The 19,430-nt window shown below is 44.8% G+C and overlaps 2 non-coding genes across 2 annotated transcripts; one reads left to right on the top strand and one right to left on the bottom strand.

Moving 5' to 3' along the window:
- Nucleotides 1–14,579: 14,579 nt before the first annotated feature.
- Nucleotides 14,580–14,671, bottom strand: TRNAY-GUA (transfer RNA tyrosine (anticodon GUA)). Its single transcript is given in 2 exon segments — nucleotides 14,580–14,615; nucleotides 14,635–14,671. It is a non-coding gene; the product is annotated as a tRNA-Tyr (tRNA).
- Nucleotides 14,672–15,651: 980 nt separating this feature from the next.
- TRNAA-AGC (transfer RNA alanine (anticodon AGC)) lies at nucleotides 15,652–15,724 on the top strand. The gene has a single exon. It is a non-coding gene; the product is annotated as a tRNA-Ala (tRNA).
- Nucleotides 15,725–19,430: the final 3,706 nt, after the last annotated feature.

The following is a 19,430-nucleotide window of genomic DNA, read 5'->3' as shown; positions in this document are numbered from 1 at the left end:
GCTCGAACGCGACTGGGGATTCCGGTGGCAACCGGTTTCTATTGATTTCTTCGAGTGCCACCGTCTGACCTAGATATGTTGGTCGTCGCTCTTGGCTTGCTGCCTTTCCTCCGCAAAACCGCGTCCGGGGTTGTCGCTCAGTTTTTTTTTCTTTATTTCCTGTTAACAATGACATTTACAGTGGGGCAAAGTAAAAGTATAATACCACAAAGAGCTCTAGCAAAAGTAAAGGTTCACAAAGTTTCAAAAACGCTTTAGGTTGGCCAGTTCACTCAAAACTGGCATCCACTCAGGTTTCTCACTTTGGGTATTATAGATAGCGGTCAGGTTGCTGATACTCTCAATGAAATACTCCCTCGCTGAGCGAGCATCCACGTCCGCGTGCCTCACAGCCATTCTCTTTTTCCATACTCTGTGGAGGCAAAGCAACATGAATAAGTCATATGGCACACCCCCTTGATTATGGACCAGCAGGAACCGTATACCACAAGGTGTTTCGGCAAGTCCTTTTTGAAAGTCCTCTACAGGATATCCCACAGAAAGACTGCATCCCAGCAGTTAGGAAAAACAAGAAAAATATGGTCTATATTTTCCGGCTTATAGAAAATCGAGCAGTCCACCAACCACAGAACGAAGACACCTTTTTCCCTCAACCACGGTTTAACATCTAACGTACCACTGTGTAATAGGAAGAACAAACTTTTTGCTAATGATCCTGCTCACACCTTTTTAACTCTTTTTATGACAACCTTACCTTCCCCTCTACAGTGTAGTGATCGATACAGCGGCATTGACATCATTAAATCAAGCAGGTCCTTATACAGTTGCTTTTTGGGATACAGCGCTTAGGTATTTCATTGAGAATCTCACTTTTAAAATGTCAAAGGAAGCCACAACCTCACGAAGAAAACACTCAGTCATCTGTGTTTAAAGTTGCTAGGGGATACCAAAAATACGGGAAAGTCTTAACTCAGTCTTGGTTGAAAAACTCTATGCAGAAAGGGTCCGTTTGGTTCCGTAAGAGCATAAACCGGGATACTATGTGTCGTAAAAATATATGGGCCAGACCAATTCCTCCACTTTTTACCGAGCGAAACAAATTTGTACGACTTGTTCTCTCCAAAAGTGAACCCCAGACGAAAACCGCCAGCAATCGGTGAAATTTCTGGACGCCTTGACATAGGCAATGGTTGCAAAACATACCAGACTTTCGCGACTGTGAACAAACGGCATACAGTTTAACGCGCAAACATTGATAAATGAAGGCCACCCCACTTTGTTGTTTTTTATATTGCACACGTTCACGTACAGCATTCCAGTAATCGTTCGTAATCTTGTAGTGTTCCAGCGGCACTCTAAGGTACCTCGCAGGTGTGAGAGACCAAAAAACATTTTCGAAAAGGGAAGGTGCGTAGCACCAAACCCGATGCCACAGCCCCAAACATTTGTTCCAGTTGACTTCGCTGACCGTTTGCCTACAAAATCGACTAGCATCCTTGATTGCTTCTGCAACGCTGTCTTGATCTTGACAGAAAACGGCTATGTCGTCAGCATATGCCAATATCTTTGTTTCGCTTTTCATAAGTTCCATAATTCTCAGACCTTTTTACTTTTATTCACTTTTAAGCAAAACGGTTTTATATAATTGGCAAATAACAGAGGAGAAAGTGGACATCGTTGTTTTACGGACGATATTATTTGAAAGCTCTCTGCGACTTTCTTATTTACAAGACCGTTAGTGAAGGAGTTTGCATATGCCATTTTAACTCCCTCTAATATAACTGAGCCTACATTTCAATGATCTAGTAATAAAAATAACATTTCGTGACTAACGTGGTCAAAAGCTTTCTCCGCAGGTCTAGTTGCAACATTGCAACGTGACCTTCAAACACGTCACAACGTTCCAAAATGTTTCTAGCTACGTGAATGTTTATATATATGCTTCTCCCTTTAACTCCACATGTTTTATGTAGCCCAACAATATCTCTAATTACGTTCTGCAATCATTTCGCTAGGACCTTAATGAATATTTTGTAATCCACATTCACAAGTGTTATAGGCCGGTGACATCACTGAGAGCAATTTGACGGGGTTACCGCACTTTGGTATCAATACCACGTGCGTCCTTCTAAATGACGGTGGCGTGTCTTCTTTATCATATGCCTCGCTCAAAAGTCGATGAAATGCCTGCGCTACTTGCTCCTTGAAAGCTTTATAAAAAGCTTCGCCCAATCTATCAGGACCAGGCGACTTTCCAGCGATCAGGTAATCTATAGCAATTTCTATCTCTCGCATGCTGATGAGCTTCTACAAGCTTGCTTTCACGGTGTCATCGAATCTTGGCATCAGTGGCAAAACGTCTTTTCAAATCCTTCCTCCACTCGCCTTGCGTGGCCTATCAGAGAGCGAAAATATTCTACGAACGCTTGTTGTATTTCCATCCTGTCATTTGTGATCGCGTTGCTAGTGTTATCTCTTTTATTTCATTCTACATCGCGTATCATTTTTTCCTCTCCTAATGCACGCTTGGCGGGCGGTTCTTGAGAAAATAATCTTTCTTCACGTGCTCGGACGCAGCCCCTTTGTACTTGCGTATATCGATAGCCTCTAGGTAGTTTTTAAGCATTCTGGTTTTCTTCATATATTGCCCTGGTTGTACTCTTTCTAAGCTTAACTAAATGTCAAGCTCTGCTTGCAATTCTTTCTCGTTACTTCTTTGTTCTCTATATAAGGAACCGGACCAATCAATTGCGTGTATCTAAAAGTCCTCCTTAAATTTCTCCCATGATTCAAGTACTGTTTAAGGTTCCACTTCTAACAAGGGTTTTATGCGTCGCTGCACAGTATCTACAAAACTGTAATTTGTGAGTAGATTGTCGTTAAGCTTCCATAACTACCAGCTAAACCGCGGCTTTGCTTCTTGGGATCCAGTGGTACACACAACCAGGCTATGGTCACTAAAAGAAACAGGCTTTATCATATAGTTGTTGCAGAGAGCCGCAAGCTGAGCAGACGCATATGCTCTAACCTTGCCTGACTGTCTTTCTGGCAATATGTGAATTGCGGCACATCAAAATTCGACAATAAATTAGCAGCATCCTCGAGGTAACACTCTTGGACAAGCTCGTTTAAAAAAATGAGTACTGCTGTCACGAACAGGTTGTTTTTTAACTCTATCCTCTGACGCACGAACACAATTGAAATCTGCAAGGAAGATCACATTCCAATCACTCTTCCTATAATGCTCCCATAAGGAGCATTCCGCTCGAACAGCTCTTTGCGTTCCTGCTTTCTGTTCGACGCATACACACAAACAACCCTCCACTGGGAACCAGAACAGGTAAAGTCACAAACTATAAAGCGGCACTTTGACATACTGTCACACTCTCCATGTTAATGCCAATTGAGTTTCGGAGAAGACACCTCCCTGATTTAACTAAAGCATGGCACACACAAGCATCGTAAAAAAAATTAATAGGGGGGTGTAGCTCAGATGATAGAGCGCTCGCTTAGCATGCGAGACGTACTCAGAGCGATACCCAGCTCCTCCACTGTACATTTTTTTTTTCAATTACAGCATAATCAGGGGCTTACGAATGTAGTGTATTCAGTGGGTTCTGCCAGCTTCGAAGGGAGAAAGACTTCAGGTGCTTTTTAACTACGGTGTATTATAGCCACGTGATGTCTATACACAAGTGTTCTTTCTCTGCCGTGTAATCATTCATTTGTACCCGCCCGCGATGGTGCAGCTGATAAGGCGACCCAAGGATGCGGGATCGAATCCAGGCCGCGACAGCCGCTTTGGATGGAGGCGAAACAGAGATGCGCGTCCGTGTGCTGTGCGGCGTCAGTGCACGCAAAAAAGTCCTGGGCGGTCGAAATATCCGGAGCCCTCCCCTATGGCGCCTCTCAAAACCTGACTCACTTTGGGACGTTAAATGCAATAACCCAAACCATGCGCACACACACCCACAGACCCACACACACGCACACGCATACACACTCACATACACATACACATACGCGCACGCACACACACACACGAACACACACACGCGCGCGGGCGTGGTATTGACTGTTGTTTTGCCGGCAAAAAGTCATAGCAGCTTCTGTCAGCACGTTCAATGGCGACACAGCAGTACATTTTTCACCCCTTGTGAGCTTGTTTTTTCAGCGTTTCTCATTTTCCTTCCGAAACAATGAAGTTTCTTCACGTTAACTTGTGCCGTTCTGCTCCGTAGAGCTGTACTATTGTTTAGTGTTTACTGCTCGTGTTTTTTATTATTTTCCTGAATAACAGGTTATATATATAGCAAGAGCTTAAATATCGATTCCAAACTTCTTCGCGTGCTAAACTAAGTTCTTGATTTAGGGTCTCACCATGTGCCATGTCTCTCTTAATGCTGTCGTCATTGCTTGGAGCAAAAATCGGGCTCTTTTTCGAAGATTTAGAGCCCCTTTCTAGTGCGAACAATGCACCGCTTCAGGACACTGTGGGAGCCGATAATGACAATCGTATCTTATCTGTAAAGTATTCGGCAGTTAAGGTAAGTATGTGGCATTTAACTTGCCAAAGTGCGGCATTTACTTTGAGGAACGTGGTGCAATTAATTCAGACCGCCTGAGAGGCGTTTATCTACGCTAGCGTTGTACAGATCGTGGGTGGTGGTGTATTCCTCCGGATTAGAAATCTAGTAGCCTATGTCTACATAGAACAGTTAAGGTGGAATATGAGAGGCAATCGTCGGTACGACATTGAGGTGAAGTGGCATGTGAATCCTACCAGGGGCAAACAATTATCGACATATTGTATTGCCTATACTCTTGACTACCTTACGTTGTATACTAGAGGCTGAAAAGAAAAGCGAACAACGAAGCACGAAGCATTCTGCACAGTCAGAGGCAGCCTATACGTCGGCCAGCAAGTTTGAGGGTGCCTGTCCAAGTCCGATGTGTCTTGGCTGTTGTCATACAAAACTGTGGTTTCAATCGGAGCCACCGCAGTGACCAGGCACGTTCTAGATTTCTGGCGATATCGCAAAGCTTGCACGGGTTCAGAGCGAAGGAATTGAGCTGCGCTTGACAAGCGTACTGAAACTCGCAGCATAATTTTAACTGCAGTCTACAAAGCCCTGAAGCCGGTAGTTTGGCCCTGTTGGAGATTCGAGCACACATGAACAACAACCTTTCGAATAATTTCTATTTTTGTTAGAAATTTTATGCGCAAACTCGCAAGGACCTGGCACGAGCTTAGCTTTCGTTCCTCAATACAAGAAAACTGCGGCGTGGTTTCCCAGTGTTATGTCTCGCGCTGGCTAGAACTGTTCTCGAAATATATACTGTATGTGATAGGACTAACCTGGACCAATGCCCTCCGCAGCGAGGACAACGTTTTAACGCTACGGCGGCGACCGCTCAAACCACTTATTCGCCTAGCGAGAGCCAAGGCATATAAGGCACGATCTGATTTGGACACGGATCTTCAGGTTACAGGGGCAAGGCTAGTCTGCAGAGTCTCTGCCGAGAACGAAACGCCTGAATGCTCGTATTTCGTGTCTACGCGACGAATACGTAGCCAAATATATCTGTGAATGATTATAATAAGTCCATGTAGAATGTAACTTGCTAACAGTAACTTACTGAAGTAGCAGAAAAATAGCAGAAAATTTATCGATTACTATTGCATTCATTTATTTTTAACCTTTAATCATTACCGTAATAAATGTTTCTTGGATTACAAAGAACTAGTGTGGCTTGCTCGACATTTGATACAGTTTTAGGTTCCATATAAGATTTTTACGTTCCATATATAAACACATCCCTAATTTTTTCCGCGCCACCTTGTCAAAAGATTAGCTGCTACTTTCAATAATCTCTCAATGTACGCACTTGTGGATAGAGCAATATAATAAAGTATGTATGCCTTAGGTACCAACTTGTACAAAAAACAAAAACACAACTGTATTAGGATTCAACTTAAAAACTGCAGTTGCTAACTACGACAGTGATACACGGCGTGCATACTACATCGCTGAATAGCAAACAGATTGCTCTTCGTAACAGACCCGAGCAATTAAAATTTAGTGCTGATAATGTGATCTCATGATTAGCTTTATTTCAAACTGACATTCGAGAAAGCTGGTGCAGCATGTTGGAAAATTACCAGCGCACAAGGAAGAAAACTCCACAAGCCTGACTCGCAACTAAGCGTTTATTCGCAAACGCAGAAAATATATACTCAAAGCATACCCACGCATTTCTGAACGCGCCTCCGTGGTTGCATAAGTTTGTATGTTTTTGCTTTTGCTTTGAGCATATATTTTCTGCGTTTGCGAATAAACGCTTAGTTCCAAGTCAGCTCTTGCAGTGTTCTCTTCCCAGCCCCTGTCCTGTGTGCGCTGGCAATTTTTCTACCTTCATTTAGGTACCCAGAAAAGCCTTAACAGCTGACTACTTTAAGTAACGAAGGAATTGTGTGTTGCTTTTGCAGACGAGTTTTATCCGGTTATATAATAGTGCTAGTTTTAACAGAATTTTTGCTTTGCGCGTTGAAATTTACCTGAGGATTAGACCATCAGTGTGGAAGCTGCAGTCTAGTTGGATGCTCTGGAATGTAAGTTGCACTACGGGGCTCCCTACGAAACCAACGGCAGATAATTACCGGGACAGGAACTGGTCGAGGACTATGGCTTCCTTGGCGTGACTCAAAGATGATTTCGACGGTGCAGCTCCTCCCAAGTTGCTCCGTTGTACCTTTGTAACGAAGAGAACATACCAGTTTGCAACTTTGCACCAATTGGCACCAATCCTTTACGCCTATTTGAGTTTCTCAAAAGAGGATTTTAAGTTACACCTTGTATTGTAGTAAAAAATAACTGATTAAATGTAATGGATGAAAGGAAGGAGGAACTCAATTATCCGGAATGTTGCCGTTTAAAAAAGATAAGACAAGCGATAATATTAAAAAATTGATTTCGTTAATATTGTTACGGCGGAGATTCACAAACGATAGCAGCCTGCGCACCACTAGCGTTGACACGGCTCAGATCTATCCACACTCAGCGTGCTCTTCATCCCCTGGAGCATGACCAGCGAATACCACTAGTAACCCCCAAAAGGGAAAAGCACAGTTCCGGTGCTTTGTACATAAGGGCAATACAACGTGATTTGTAGGGCTTGATACGGGACACATGCACATTTTCGAAGGATGGCACTGCAGACGAGGACTTCGGATGCACAGGTTCAATTTCTTATGTGACGTCAGTCACGTAGCGCACAACACGGTGAGGGCTGGTGTAACGGTGGAAAACGTTTTTCTCGCAACCCCACTCGACGGCACAAGGGCCACAGCAAGACTAAAGATCCAGGATTGTAGTGCATTCCCGGTGGCGACTGCTGTGCCGGCATTTTTGGGATTCTTGGGATGCAGAGAGCCTCGCATGAGCAATGCGGTGAGCATCATAAGCGTGGGCGACGGCATCACAGGCGTAAGTACCGGTGACGTCTACCACGGGAAGTAGTGAGGTGTCGAAGGGCAGCAACGGGTAGCGACAAAATAGCAGGTAAATGGAGAATATCAAGCTGTAGAATGAAGAGACGAGTTGTAGGCGAATGTCAGAAATGGTAGATGAACGTCTCAATCCCGGTGATCGTCAGACACATACATAGAAAGCATGTCTGTCAGCGTGCAATTTAGACGTTACAGAAGAATGGCAGCGACGTCTGTGGCGCAGCTGGTCGGGATGGCTCGGGTAATAGTACCGCGTAGCGTAATCGGTGGTGGCGGCAATCCATTTATACCCTGAGGCAGAAACAGGGAAGGGCCCAAGAAGGTAAACGCCTACACGGGAAAACAGGTCAGTAGGTATGGGGATCGGCTGCAAATGGCCTGAAGGCGAAATTGTGGGCTTTGTTCGACGCTGACACAATTAACATGCAGAAAGGTACTGCTGGACGGAGCGGTAGAGCACCGGCCAGTAAAAACGTCGGCGCAGGCTTTTGTATGTGCGAGACACACCCTGGTGGCCAGCCGGGGGAGCATCATGGAAGTGGTCAATGATTCTGGAACGCAGATGTTGAGGAACGACGAGCAAAAGATCTCCGCCGTCTAGTCGCACATTGCGCCGGTATAGGGTGTTCTCGTTGAGTATAAATTAAGGCGGGAGATGGATCAGGGCGGTCGGAGGTGAGACGGAGGATAGGGGAATGTAGCGAAGGATCTCAGTGTTCTTTGTGGGCAATGTAAGGAAAGGCCGAGACAGACAAAACACATGCGTCATCGTCAGAGTCGGTAGGACTAGGGGAGTCGGCGGGATGACGAGAAAAGCAGTCTGCATCTTGGTAAAGCCGTTCGGACTTGTAGATGACGGAAAATGTATATTCGTGCAATCGTAGCACCCAGCGTGCTAAGTGGCCAGCAGGATATTTAAGGGAGGAAAGCGAGCACAATGCATGATAGTCTGTTGTAACAGTAAAGGGGCGGCCAAACAGATAGGGGTGGATTTTTGTAATAGACCAAACAAGCACCAGACAAACTCGCTCTGTAATAGAATAATTTTGTTCGGGCGTAGATAGGAGGCTGCTCGCATACGCAGTCACCTTTGTGTGGTCGTGTTGTCGCTGAGCGAGTATAGCTCCAATGTCATGACCACTTGCTTCGGTGCGGAGTTTAGTACGGGCGGGTGGGTTCCAATTGGCCAAGACGGATGGAGTAGTGAGATCAGCAATAAGCTCCGAGAAAGCTGCAACTTGTTCCGGCCACCAAGAGAATGAAACATCTTCAAGAGGTGAGTGAGATGATGAGCAAGGGCTGCGACGTTTGGAATGAATCGTCGGAGCCAATTAAGCTTCGAACATTGCTGGACGAACTCAGAGTCGGAAAATCTCTGGCAGCGCGAATCTTGTCAGGGTCAGGCTGAACGCTGGCAGCATTAACCAAGTAACCAAGAACTTTGATTTCTCGGTGACCGAAGCTGTACTTCTTGGAGCTTAGATGAGGTCTGGCTCGACGAAAAAGCGCTAGAATTGTAGAAAGCAGATGGAGGTGGTTGTCCAATGTAGAGGAGAAAACAATTACGTCGTCAAGGTAATACAAAATTGATAGCGGCCGTCAGTGATGATGAAAGCTGTTTTTTCATTGTCTCTTGTCGACAGAGATCTTCCAGTAGCCGGAACGAAGGTCGATGGATGAGAAGTAGCTGACTCCGTGCAAACTATCAAGCGCATCGTCGATACACGGAAAAGGATGCACATCTCTTATGGTTATCTTATTCAAATTGCGGTAATCAACGCAGAATCTACATGACAGGGCATGCCCAGGGGCTACTGGAAGGCTCGGTTATGTCATTCGCCAACGTCTTCTAGGCCTCCGTTTGAATGACGCATCGCTCAGCAAGCGAAACACGGTAGACCCGCATGTGAATAGGACGGACTGGCGTCAGCGGCGTCGATGCGGTGGGTGACAACTGTAGTTTGACCCAATGGGCGGGTCACTATAGGTGAGAAAAAGCTTTTGTAACTCCGCGGGGACTGAAGGTTGAAGATGAGCTGCAACCATGCTGTTAACAGGATCAGAACGCGATGTGGAGGACGAGGGATGGGATACAAGTATGGCAGTTGGATGATCTGTAGTCAGAACTGAAATGGCCTAATCGGCCAGCGGGAACTGCGCAGCTACTGAAATTCCTTCGGGCAGAACTCGAGTTGACAAGCTGAAGCTAAGGACAGGGAGAGTGGTGCGGTTCTGGGAGATATGTAAAATTAGATGAGGAAAGGTGGCGTGCCGCTGCTGGATGACATCAGTAACGGGACAAGCGAGACAAGCGAGATAGTCGCCGTCTGGGACGGGTGATAATGGTGACATAGGGACGCAAATGGCACCTTCAGGAGGCAGGCGGCAGAACTGTGCTGAGCGAAAGCGGGGTGATCAGGCGCCGTCTTCAGAGCAGAGTGGAAGGCCAAAGCGAAGTAGAGCTGTTGAGCAGTCAAATAAGGGCAGAGTGGTTCGTTAAAAAGTAAATCCTAAGAATAATGTCATGGGGGCATTCCTGCAGGATGGTGACCAACAGTGGGGCATAACGCCCAGCCATTGTAACTCGCGCTGCACGCGTGCAAACCACAGCAGCAGGGCTGCCATTGGCGACGCAAACTGTGAACGAGATGGCTGGCGTGAGGACTTTCTTGAGGCGACGGCAAAATGAGGAGCTGACAACGGACAGTTTGGTGCCAGTATTAATAAAATCTTAAACTGGAACTCGGCAGGTAGTCAAAACGGTGACATATGTGTTTGTTTCGCCTGCTCGAAGCGCCGACCCACCTGAATAACAGAGCCCACAGTAGAACAGTCTTTACACAAGAGGAGGTGGAAAGCGTCGTCGGCAATACGCTTTAGTATGTGGCTATACTTTGGCAGCTTCAGTCATGGCCGTGTCAACTTTCCGACACAGGAACTGGACATCTTGTATGTAAGCTTATAGGATTCGGACGAAGTTTGGGTGTAAGATGCCGGGTCTTTCTTGCAGCTAAGTTTGCGTCCAATAGGTTTGCGGAGCTTTTGCTTTCATACGTCCAAAGACGTCAGCTCGTTGTTTAAAAATACACAGCGCAACAAACATAGGACAAGCGAGTAGACGGATTCCCGCTGTTCCCCTCTACTCGCTTGTCCTATGTTTGTTGCGCTGTGTATTTAAACAAAAATGATGCACCAACTAGTTCAACTCACAGTTCTTTTGCAATGTCAGCTCGTCTTCGTGAGTTTCAGACCAGACGCGCGCGGTCCAGCCAAATAAGATATGAAAATATGGCATTTTCCAGCATGAGTGTTGCATCCCAGCTGTTGTGCTTGCTTACTCGCTCGTAGAGGGCCAGCTAGTAATCCACATCAGCATCATCGGTCACGCAGAAGGTGTCAGGGCCCCGGGGTTGAGACATCACGACAGCTGGGGCGACGAACATGGAGAGGTAGGCGTCTCTAGGCGACTAGCGGCCACGGCGGAGATCCAGCTTGTTGTACGGGACTGATTATTTCAACTCCACCAAGAGATGTTGCGTGGAGCATTACAAGCGATAACAATCTGTACCACTAGCATTGACGCAGCTCAGAAATGTCCACGCTCAGCGTCGTCGTCTTTTGGCAGCTGTCGCCCTTCGTCCTCTGGAGCATGACCAGCGAATACCACCAGCAATAATAATATTATCAATTTCTTGTAACACGTTACGTGTACATCGCTGCATTTGATTGATATTAATGTTGATTGTAAACTCAAAATAAAAATAGGCCGGCTATATTGTTCTTGCGAGATGACAACGCGGTGTCTGTGAAATTGCGTTCCTCAATTGACGTGTAGACGTATTTGTATTATCAGCACTGTTTGCCGTTACTCATAATCGACACGTTTCCTACCGTCTGTATCACCCCATCCAAGCCTAGTGGTTAACAGTGTAAACGCGTTAACTATATCATACTTATTTAGTTTTCTTTTTAATAACCTTTTTTGTTGCCTGAGGGCATAATGGGTTATTGCAAAAATTTTTAAGGGGTTAATAAATGAAAGAAAAAAGGTTGGCTGTTCTAATAAAGTTCAAAAGAGACTGATGATAAAGCCCTTGCGTCCAGGCAATGTACGATGATGAGTTTTTCGGCAAAAGGCCCACTGCCATCAGGTGCCGAATTCGGCTTCAATGCCGGGCAAACCCACAAGTGGTGAATATTTGCCTCATCATTTTCTGACTTGCAGACAGGACATCCTGGACGTTGGCATAAATATAGATATTGAGGCATGTTCGTGTTAAAGTAGATGTGAGGGTAACCCCGACCCGGATTCTCCGCAGCGCAACCTCCTCTGCGCGGTTAAAACCGCTGGGGAGGGTTACCGTACACGGTGAGACAAGAGCACGTTTGCGGTGCCGGATGCGCTCCTATCTTGTGAGAAGCAGAGCGGCGTCCTTCATAGTGAAGAAGCGTGTCATTGCTGAAGGTAGAGTTGCCTGGCGGACTGCGGAATCTGCAGAGGTTTGCAAGCTGAGTAGGCCACGTGGGACCCTCTCACTTCGAATGGTTTGCGAGATGCGAGCCGCCAGACGATGTATATTCAGGCAGATTTCTGGGCTGCGACTGACGCGTCGGAGTAGACGTAATGCTTGTAGGACGTCGGTGCGGATGACAATTTTGGCGGTAGGTGGTAAGGCTGTGAAGGATAGAGAGCGAAGCGCTTCTTGGACGGCTTAGCGCATTTAAAAGAACTACCTTTGGCCCGTTTTTTTTTTTTAAATCATAAAAAGCTGTTTGATAGGTTGTCTGACGGTTTTCCGAGAATATTGAGAATGTTACCTTCTATGCCGATGACGCCTTGGATTAGTTAGTTAAAACGCCGGTTTAATGAACAGGACAACGTAAGTTCGAATCTCATCAGTGCTTTCTTACTCGTTTTGTCGTGGAAACCTTACACATATTGCATTAGTTGCGCTAATCTATCGGAGAGGTCGGATGAACGAGAACTTGACCGGCGAGCTTCGTACTATACGCTCACGCCGTCCATGCAGCCTTCGTTGCAACACTCCCCTCCCTCTTTATAGGGTAACATACTTCGCTGTCTTATTCTTGTATTTAGCAGAGAACCTCTTGCCGGCTACCTCCTACCAAATACCGCTCAGAACTAAGCTCCATCGGAACAACGTTACCGTTAACCGCGCGTGGTAATGAAAAGGATAGCGATGGTGTTCTCTAGACTGGGTTTCGAGAAGATACTGTAGCGTTGGCCTGTAATCACTGTTTGAGAGAGTCAATTCCAGCTGCACCGCCCGGAGAAGTGCATACAATATTGCTCATACGAATGTTTGCTCTGCTGTGTGAAACCTCACCCATAGGGATTTGCAAGGTCACCAGTCAAGGTTTAGCCACAAAACGGCAATTACCGTAGAGAGAACGTAGGATTAACTGTTTCGTCTGTACATTATAAAAGTGAACATCACTGTTGAAGGAACTGGAACTTCCCTAAGTACATCTCCATTAGCATTTTTTTCAAGAAGCAAATGAAACCTTCATAAAAATAGTGGTAAAACTTTGATATTCTTTTTGCTCCCAGCTATTCCGGAGTTAAATAAAATCTCTTTCAGTTACAGAGCGAAACGAATGAATACTAATGAACAAACCTTTACGTCGATTGCGAAAATACTTGAAGAATTGGAGGAATGCGATGGCACACATATGGGCGTTTCTAGGTTCGTCATATTTAAAGAAATGTGCACGTCTTGTGGAACTGGTGAATAGTAAGAGAAATCATGTTTATAGAACGGGTAGACTAGCAGTAGGCCCGAGCTGTCTTGCATGTTATAAATATATATATATATATATATATATATATATATATATATATATATATATATATATATATAGACATGGTTTGCTTATTACAAATGGGCCCAGAGTTAAATTCACACAGGATGTCACACAACTTTCCCGGTTATCTATTTCATTCCAGTGTATTCGGACGGTGGATTGTCCTTCTTCAAGGTAGAGTTGAGAATGGAGAATAAGCCCGCACATTACGCCACTCTTAGGAGAGGGAGAAGGAATTCTCGCTCTCCATCTTTGGAGAAGCAAACATTACTGAATAGATAGAAAGGGCGAAAAGCTCCCGTTGATTATTGGCTGGTGATGCAACAAAGGTGGAGAGAGAAGAAAAGAAAGAAGAAAAAAAAAAGGGGGGGGGGGAAGAGAGAGAAAAGGGCAAAAAGAGAAAGTGGAGAGCCGACGAATGTTACATACGCGCCGTGCTTCCACGAAGACGACACTACAGCAAGACACGTCTCCCTCGAAGGAAGCCAGAAATTGAGCAAAGGTTCAGATTAACATAAGAAAAAAGTGAAAAACAGACAACGCGAGCATGCATACCAGGACGGCCCGCTCCCCAGCGGTGCAGGTGTTCAAAAAACCGTTGGGATAAGAGTTATGTGTACTAGACGAAGTTGTTCCACCCCGCGACGCGCCAGCGATCGGAGCCAGGGCAGCGCGCCGCCGCGGCGGTATAATATAAATAAACAATTTCTATGCCTAATTTAAAACAAAGGGGTTTTGTTTTAGGTTCGGCAAGATAGTCTAGTGCCTCAATCAGTCTTAGCTTTTACGTTGATTGCATGATAAAGCCCAACGTTCTCGCTTAGCTGTCATCCCCACTGTGTTTCTGGTGTCATAGTTGGCATTAAGCCTCTAACGAATATTTTCAGCCTCTTCATTGGTGAAGGTACTTTCCTAGCGGTGCTAAGACACTGAAGGCAGGGTAATGTGCATTTAAGGCAACACAGTTTAATGCATTGCTTGTTGCCTTGAACCCACAATACAAAGATGCTTACAGCAGTGATAAAGTAGTAGGATGCGAAAATGACTCGCACATTAAAGTGTTATCAATAAGAATGTTTCTTTGAAGTTTGCCGAATAAACGTCAGACGCTTGTTTCGTTTTTATGAGAGCTAAAAATTGCTCTTTGTACACGATGTATGAGTGAACGCCGCTAAGGAGCTTAATATGATATACCATGTGGCATCTCCACCCTAAAGCTGTACAAAAAAAAGAAGGAAAAATCTCCGTCGAGCCGGATTCGAACCAGCGACCTATGGATGTCCGCATTGAGAATTCCTCTACAGTCCACCGCTCTACCAACTGAGCTATCGACGGAACTTGGGCAGTCGCACGATTTGTCTCTGACGCTGTGAGGCGAGTGCCAACATTAAAGAATGCTAGAATGGTGCCGTGCGCCGCTCAAGAGTAGTTCAGCTGCTGCATTACGTAATAGCTCTTAATAGCGTAAGAGCATTTGAGGGAGCAGTTTCTTTTCGTTATTCGAATATTAACCTGCGGTTCATTGCCGGTTTTTTTTTTTTTTAGAACTTAAAATCGCCTTTCTGCGCTAACTCCAAGAGGAGACCAGAGACTGATGAGAAGTAGGGACACCATAAAGATTTTTTAGTTCTTTAAAGCGTATAAAATTTGTTAGCGACCTGGAATGCGATGTCTACATCCTTGAAGCAGCGGAGCATACAATGGAGATAACATGCCGATTGAGGGACCACTCATATGGAAAGGTAAGCAGAAAAGCTACTAAAACAAAATGATGCTACAAATCCCGACAGGCGTTATGACGATGTGGTCCCAGAGCATTTCCCTTCAAGAGAGCCCAGGACAGAGCAAAGTTACCAAGAGCAGGTAGTTCGTTCTCGTCGTGTTTTTTCTTTATCCATGGCAATATTTGGGTAAACTAGTAATAATGTCGGTTGTTTTTTTTTTTTTTTTCGAAGGAGTCTTGAACATTAATCATTTCTTGAACTGATAACGTTAAGAATACCACTGAATCGGTTCTGAGAATGAGTAAACCAGTAATCAAACAAAGCGAACACCTCGGTAGGCGACATATTTGTGGTGTGGAAACTTGAATGAGGAAAACGGGGAAATGCGTGAAGGTATACCGGCTGCGTGACTCTGATCGGAAACGCAGATTGCGCCTTAGAGCAGCTTAAAGGAGAGAGAGCGGGTGAGTGAGAGTAGAGGGAGAGTAAAATTCGATTCCATTTCTCATTCCGGTTTCCTCGCGCGCGGCCTAGATTCTTAGCGCTACTTTCCCAGTATAATATGGCGCCTTGTTCAATTGCTTTTCCGTAGGGGGTGTAGCTCAGATGGTAGAGCGCTCGCTTAGCATGCGAGATGTACTGGGATCGATACCCAGCACCTCCACAAAAAATGTTTTTCAAGTAAACTGTTGCTCAATATGTGCAGTTTCTTTTTTTTTTTTTTCATTTCTTTCGAGAAATAAAGGTTTCGAGCTGCAGTTTGAGTGGTATATTTCGGTGTAGGTTGGATGTTTCATGCACAGCGAGAGTGAAAGCGTCTTTGCGTGACAAAACACCGCGGATTGGTTCCTGTAATATGCTCGCGCTTTCGAGACGATGTTCACTGGGTAAGAAATAAAATATACTATGAGTACTGTACGGCGCTGTATCTATGTGATATTTGCCAAGAAACCTTCGCGTGAGTGAACCTTCTCGGCGAGAGAGGAATCGCAGATCACTGCCACGTGTAGGGTTCCTTGCGTTGGGAGTCGCAGATACCGATGAATGTTTTATGACGTGAAGTTCCGCTTCTAGTACGACGGTCGATTTGGAGGCTAACAGCAAGAATCCGTTCGTTTAGGAAGCGTCAAGTGGAGGTAAGGTTCTTACGAATCTGTTATTCAGTCATTGGCTATCTCTAATCATGCCCAAATCCTTATAACCAAATCACAAAAAACAAAACCTCGACACGGAAATATGAGCTGGTTGCTTCATCTTCATTCCTTTTACCAGTGACTTTTTTTTTTCAGGCATCAAGATAAATTGACCAGGGAACTAAGTAAAGCTTATTGCATTCCTAAAAAAAAAACGATATGTGTGTAAGCACACCGTCAGTAATCATCTATGATTGGGAAGTTTCACATTTGTATTCAAAGCAGTATATTTTGTGGTTTGGGCGGGAAGGGGTAGCGCATGTGCCTCTGGTGGTCATATGAGAGTATATTACCATGTATGTTTATATAAACTTTCAGTCGTTAGTAGCGCTTGTCCTTGCGTCTCTTCTTGTTCCCTGTCTTCTGTTGCAGAGCTGGTAGAAGTGATGAAAACAAAGCCTCCATTAATTGAAACACGTCCATACCGGCGACATCTCACACTAGATCGGGCAGTCTCCTCACGTGAGAGTACGCACTCTACGGTTACATCGGTTACATCACGGATGGGATTAAACATGCAGTACAGCGGAATTGCTAGAAATAATGTTTTCTATATATTTATACCTCGGCTACAACCTGCCTGACACACTTTCAACTTTATTTTATCTACGAGAATGTAGTATACGAATACACAGGCGTCCTAGGTTTATTAAAATCAACTACGTTTTTCTACTAACATCAACACATGCAGAGCATGTGACCCACATCTCCCGACACTAGATAAACCTACCATACGTCGCATTCATCTCTGTCGACAACATTTGTGACTGATACCTGTATACGCGCAGCTTGTCAGGTGTTTATACTGGTGTTCTTTCTAGATCGCACCATATACTTTAAACGACGACATAAAAACTCAGGATTATATTCCCTCAGAGCAATGTGCTTGCTGTCCGAAGCTTTTCATATGGTAAAGCAAAGCCAGAGTTTTTTCTTAAAGAAATAAGAGCCCTTACTAAACAGACAGGCGGTATGCCATCTGTCTCCATTTCTTTTCAGACATGACATGCGCAATTGCAGTACTTGTTTCGCAACTGTTGTCAGCAGGAAGCATATGTGAAACCGAAGATAAGGGTGAAGAAAAGGAAGCGAACAAGAATTTCAGATCGCGAATAACCTACTATTGGGGACTTAAGTCTTTGAAGAATGCAAACGGCAAACAGAGAGCATTACGTTTGCATTGGTCAGTCGTCTCGGACCATACTTGTCGATATACAAGTTGGAATTTTTTTATTTCATTTTTGCTAGAGAAATGAGCTCTAGTCCAAAATCTCCACATGTGCGGTCCAGAGACTTTTGCCCTCAATACGGCCTGTGACAGTTGGAAATTTACTTAACTCACGACTGCGGTTTGAGGATTTGACCACATCATCATCATCATCATGAGCAGCAGCAGCAGCAGCAAGCTTATACCCACTGCAGGGCGAAGGCCTCTCCCATATTTCTCCAATTAACTCGGTTCTGTGCTAGCTGCATCCACTTGACCCCCTGCGAACTTCTTAACCTCATCTGCCCACCTAAATTTCCGCCACCCCCTGCTACGCTTTCCTTCCCTGGAAATCCAGTTTGTTACCCTAAGCGACCATCGGTTATCCTCTCATACGCACTACATGTCCTGCCCATGCCCATTTCTTCTTGATTTCCACTAGAATGTCATTAACTTAAGTTATTTCTCTGACCCACTCTGCATGCTTCCTTTCTCCTAATGCTACTCCTACCATTTTTCGTACCATAGCCCTCTGCGTCGCCCTCAACTTAAGTAGAACTCTCTTGGTTAGCCTCCACGTTTCAGCCTCATAGGTGAGTACACGTGAGATGCAACTGTTGTATACTTTCCTCTTGAGCGATACCGGTAAATTGCTAGTCATACTCTGCGAGTGCTTGCCAAATGCGCTCCATCCCAATCTTATTCTTCTTGTTATTTCCTTTTCATGTTCCGGATCTGCGGTTACTACCTGTCCTAAGTAGACATATTTGCCTGCTACTTCCAGTGCGTCGCTACCTATAACGTAAACTGCTGTTCCTTCCCGAGGCTGTTTAATATTACCTTAGTCTTCTGCAAATTGATTTTCAAGCCTAACTTCTACTTTTCCTGTCTAGGCCACCAATCATTCTTTGCAGGTCATCTCCTGAGTCACTTAGCAAGGCAACATCATCCCCAAATCGTAGATTATTGAGGTATTCTCCACCTACCCTTATCCCTAACTGCTCCCATTCCAAGTATCTGAATACTTCCTCTAAGCAAGCTGTGAACAGTACTGTGGAGATTATGTCTCTTTGCCTAACACCTTTCTTTATGGGAATTTTGTTACTTTCTTTATGCAGAACTATGGTTTCTGTGCAGCCACTATATATATCTTTTAGTACTTTCACGTACGGCTCGTCTACCCCTTGATTTCGCAATGCCTGTATCACCGTCGAGGTTTCTATTGAGTCAAACGCTTATTCGTAATCAATTAATGCAATGTATAAGGGCTGATTATATTCCGAGCATTTTTCTATCACCTGGTTGATGGTGTGGATATGATCGATAGTAGAGTACCGTTTCCGAAAACCTGCTTGATCATTTGCATGATTGCAGTCTAAGGTAGTTCTGATTCTATTAGCGATTACCTTAGTAAATACCTTATACGTAACAGACAGTAAGCTCATTGGTATGTAATTTTTAAGGTCGCTAGCGTCCCCTTTCTTGTGAATGCGGGTAATGTTTGCATTCTTCCATGGTTCCGGTACCGTCGATGACACCAGGCACTGCGTATACAGGGTGGCCAGCTTTTCTAACACGATATATCCCCCGTCCTTCAACAAATCTATAGTTATCTGATCGTCTGCAGCTGCTTTCCCCTTTTTCATAGTTTCTATTGCATTGTTAACCTCGTCTGTCGTCACTGGTGGAACGTCTGACTGCTTTTCCCTACCGCCAATCTCATTAAGGTCCTGACTACTTTGGCTACTGTAGAGATCAGTACATAACTCCTCGGCTACTTTGACTATCTTGTCCATATTCGCGATGACGTTGCCCTGCTTGTCTCTTAGTGCATACATCTGATTTTTGCACACGCCCGATTTCTTCTTCTTCACCGCTTTAAGGCTTCCCCCGTTCTTTACAGCATGCTCAATTTTCTCCATGTTATACTTTCTTATATCGGCCACTTTGAGCTTATTGATTAGCTTAGA

This window comes from Amblyomma maculatum, chromosome 4 (genome assembly GCF_055883805.1).
Source record: "Amblyomma maculatum isolate TAMU_Amacu chromosome 4, ASM5588380v1, whole genome shotgun sequence".
Lineage (NCBI taxonomy): Eukaryota > Metazoa > Arthropoda > Arachnida > Ixodida > Ixodidae > Amblyomma > Amblyomma maculatum.
Note: the sequence above shows the minus strand (reverse complement) of the source record. Positions and strands in the feature narration are given on the sequence as shown.